Here is a 4,464-nt window from a genome sequence, read left to right as displayed (position 1 = left end):
GTGGAGTTCTTTAAAACATTTCATTCTAAACTTATTCCGATATTACATTCAGTTTATATTGAATCCCTATCATGTGGCAATCTTCCCCCTACACTGAGGCAGGCCTCTATTAGCGTCCTTCAAAAAAAAGATAAAGATCCACAGTTATGTTCCTCATACAGACCCATTTCTTTAATGAATGTAGATTCGAAAATATTGGCTAAGGCTCTCGCTCGCCGTTTAGAAAATGTGCTTCCAAGCATTATCTCTAAGGAACAGACAGGTTTCATAAAGGGGCGCCAGCTGTTTTACAATGTTCGCACTCTGCTAAATATAATCTATTCTAAAGGTACCACTAATAAACCGGAAGTAGTATTGTCGATTGACGCAGAAAAGGCGTTCGATAGAGTTGAATGGCATTACTTGTTTGCAGTCCTGGCAAAATTTGGATTAGGTGATGAATTCATATCATGGATACGACTTCTTTATACATCTCCATGTGCTAGCAGCGTCACCAATAATGTCAGATCTAGATGTTTTCCTCTAAATAGAGGCTGCAAGCAGGGCTGCCCACTGTCGCCCCTCCTATTTGCACTCGCAATTGAGCCCCTGTCAATATATTTGAGGTCTGCACCAGACCTCACTGGCATTACCCGGCTACAAAAGGAATTCAAACTTTCACTGTACGCTGATGATTTATTGTTATATATTACCAATCCTAAGACTGTTTTTCCAAACATTCTTTCCTTTTTTCATAGATTTGGCTCTTTTTCAGGATATAAGATCAATATATCAAAGAGTGAATGCTACCCTATTAATAAACTAGCAATGCAAATGTGTCCATCAGATATTCCTTTTAAGTTTAGCCCCTCTGGATTCAGGTATTTGGGCGTCAATATAGTTAGGTCCTTCAAATCTCTTCATTCTGCCAATTTCTCCCCCCTGTTATCTGAGATTAAATCTGATTTTCAAAGATGGGCTTCACTCCCCCTCACGTTGATTGGGAAAATTAATACAGTAAAGATGAATGTTTTACCGAAATTTTTATTTTTGTTTCAGTGCCTGTCCATTTTTTTACCAAAACGGTTTTTTAAATCGATTGATTCAACTATTTCACATTTTTTGTGGAAATCACCTCATGTCAGGCTAAAAGTACTTAAAAGTTGCAAATTTGATGGTGGCTTGTCCTTGCCTAATTTCCAGTTTTATTACTGGGCAGTGAATACATCTAGGATTACATATTGGTCAGGGTCAGTTGATGTTCCCTGGTGTAATTTGGAGATGCTGTCCTGTCCCTTGTCATCCCTCTCTGCGTTATTAACTGACTCTGTTTCTGTCAACCTCTCTGGCCTTACTTGTAACTTGGTGGTGATTTCTACTCTTAGGATTTTTTTCAGTTTCGGAGGCAATTCAAATTTATCGATTCTACGCCTTTAACACCATTGTTGAAAAATCATAGGTTCAAACCCACATTTACTGACCCTGTTTTTAAGTCATGGCATGATAAGGGATTGAGGCGTTTTAAAGATTTCTACAAGGACGGGGTTTTTTGCTCTTTTACAGATCTTTCTCTTGACTTTAATCTACCGCCCACTCATCTATTTAGATATTTCCAGGTGAGGAATTGTGCCAAAGCACTATTCCCTGGTTTTCCTTACCTTCCTCCTGAGCAGCCTTGGACTGAACTTTTACGATTAACCCCCTCACAAAAGTCAATCATCTCTAAAATATATAACATTATTCAATCATATGATAACTATTTAACCACCAAAACAAAAGAAGCCTGGGAGAATGAACTAGGAGTAGTCTTTAACCAATGCTGGTGGGACTCTGCTTTGAAACTTATTCATAAGACAACTATCTGTGCTCGTTTGACATTGATCCAATTTAAGGTTTTGTTCAGGTGTCATTACTCAAAAGCAAGGCTTGCTCGAATTTTTCCAACTACCATAGACATTTGTGATAGGTGTGGTGGATCTTGCTCATATGTTTTTCTCCTGTCCAACTTTAAATACATTTTGGCAAATCTATTTTAATACCATGTCTAAAGTGCTTTCAAAAAACGTTGATGTTTCTTCTCATGTGGCTATTTTCGGTATCCCCGAGAACTACTCCAATTATTCAGCTCTTCACCTGCAGATTTTAGCATTCACATCTCTTATTGCCAGACGGCATCTCCTCATACATTGGAAGTCAACAAGTTCCCCATCCAGCACTCAATGGATAAATGAGGTCATGTCTTTTCTGAAAGTTGAAAAGATTAGATACTCCTAGAAAGGTATGACTGACAAATTCTTTCAAAAGTGGCAAGCATTTCTTAACCTTTTTGAGGAAGCGTAACCCCCCCCCCCTTCTTTCTTTGTTTTTTTTTTTTTGTTTTATTTGTACTTTTTTTTTACTTTACATTATGTTTAAAAGAAAAACGAAATGAAACAGTGTGCTTACTTTCACTTGTATTGTACAATTGAGATACAATGTTCCTGTGCACATTAATAAAAACATTGAACAAAAAAAAAAAATCTTGTTTTCAAATATGTAGAATAATTGTGAATTTATCAGTAGCAGTAGTAGTTTTAATATTTTAGTTAATTTTTTGCAGGCACCTTTTTTGTCCGTCAAATGTATTTAAAATAAACTAAAATTAAAGAGAGAATGTTATTTAACTATTGAACCTTGTCATAATTTTATTTATTTATATATTTTTTTAAATTGAAAAAAATAATGTTTATGGTCTTGGTCTTGACTCGGTCTCGGCTACCGAAAGTCTTGGTCTTGTCTTGGTCTCGGTGCATTCTGGTCTCGGGCAAGTCTTGGTCTCGGATAGTGTGGTCTTCAACACAACACTAGTAAATAAACACAGTGGTGAAGAGATCAGCTATAATCACCTTCTGCGACAATACTCTGATATGATTCTACAGTGTTTTCCCTGAAATACTTACATGATACTGGATTTCTCCATAAACAATGGGAAAGTATTAATGTTCTTATAATGTTTAATTTTTACTTTTGAGGTATTGAGTAAATTGTATCAAGTATTTCCGCACTGGCGACACTGTTTTTTCACAACCCAACTCCATCATTAATAAAATAAATAAATATAAATAGATAAATAAAATGTAATTGCTTGAAGCTACACCTACATTGTTGTTAATGGAGCGTGTTTTACGAGTACGAGCACACGATTGCATCTAATACCAAAAATCTATATCAGTATATCCTAGAAAAAATGGTGCCTGTGGAAAATAAAATAATACATAATCATATCTTAATAAAGTCCCAGGAGGGCATTAGAAACAAATAGTAATTAGAGCTGCATGCAGTGTTGAACGGGCCCTCGCAACCACACGCATGTCGAGACGTGGTGCACGTTGAGGTGTGTTGCATGAAAGTGTTGAGACGTAGCTGACCATTTTCAAGGATTATATCACAAACTTTCCTGCAGTGTTCTGTGCAAATATCATGTCTATGATTTCCTTTTACCAATAGGTGGCGCTATGACTATGAATGACAGTTGGGTAAACCATAACTCATTTTTTTGGTATTAGCATCTACTTAACTCTACAAACTCTTAATAACTTCCATAAGTGTAGCACATCATCCAAGTGAACAGTATGAGATTCAACTTCATTGTCAAGATTGTTTTATAACACAACCAAATAACCATGTATGTTGAAAATAAAAACTTTTATTTTAAAAACATTTATTTTAAAAGTTTTTATTTTAGGATCAGACAGGATCAGGTGCAGACTGACATGAGAGTTTCAGCATGGCTGCTGCTTGGTTCAAGGGTGTGGAACATCATATTTGTTTGGCTACAAATTAAAGCTGCTATAAATAATTAGCATCTACTTAACTCTACAAACTCTTAATAACTTCCATAAGCAGAGCACATCATCCAAGTGAACAGGTTGCCAAGAGTAATAATTGAATCTATAAAGATTCAACTTTATTGTCAAGATTGTTTTATAACACAACCAAATAAACATGTATGTTTCATCAGGCTCGAGCAGGACCTGTGGGCTCTTGGTGTGAAGTTCCCTGTGGGAGAACTTTGCAGGCTTCCAGTGCATTTTACAGTGGAACCTGCAGTGGCTAAATTATCAGTTCTTTTGTTTTGAATTGTAGGAGGAGGAGTTATTACTAATGGGTTATATGAATGAGAATATTAATTATGATTAATAAAATTACTTAAACTTTTGCCAGGGTGCCACTCCCTTTAACAGGAGAAATATGTCTAAGTTTTTAGACTAAACCCATTAATTTGAAACCAGGGAAAAGTGAATTTGAACAGCAATCTACACCATAATCACAGCCGTAATAAATTAGAAGAATCAAGAATGCAAATGAACCCTTTATTACATAATTCAATCAAACAAACAATGTGATAATTCAATTACAATGAGATAGATAGATAGATAGATAGATAGATAGATAGATAGATAGATAGATAGATAGATAGATAGATAGATAGATAGATAGATAGAT

This window comes from Gouania willdenowi, chromosome 8 (genome assembly GCF_900634775.1).
Source record: "Gouania willdenowi chromosome 8, fGouWil2.1, whole genome shotgun sequence".
Classification (NCBI taxonomy): domain Eukaryota; kingdom Metazoa; phylum Chordata; class Actinopteri; order Blenniiformes; family Gobiesocidae; genus Gouania; species Gouania willdenowi.
Note: the sequence above shows the minus strand (reverse complement) of the source record.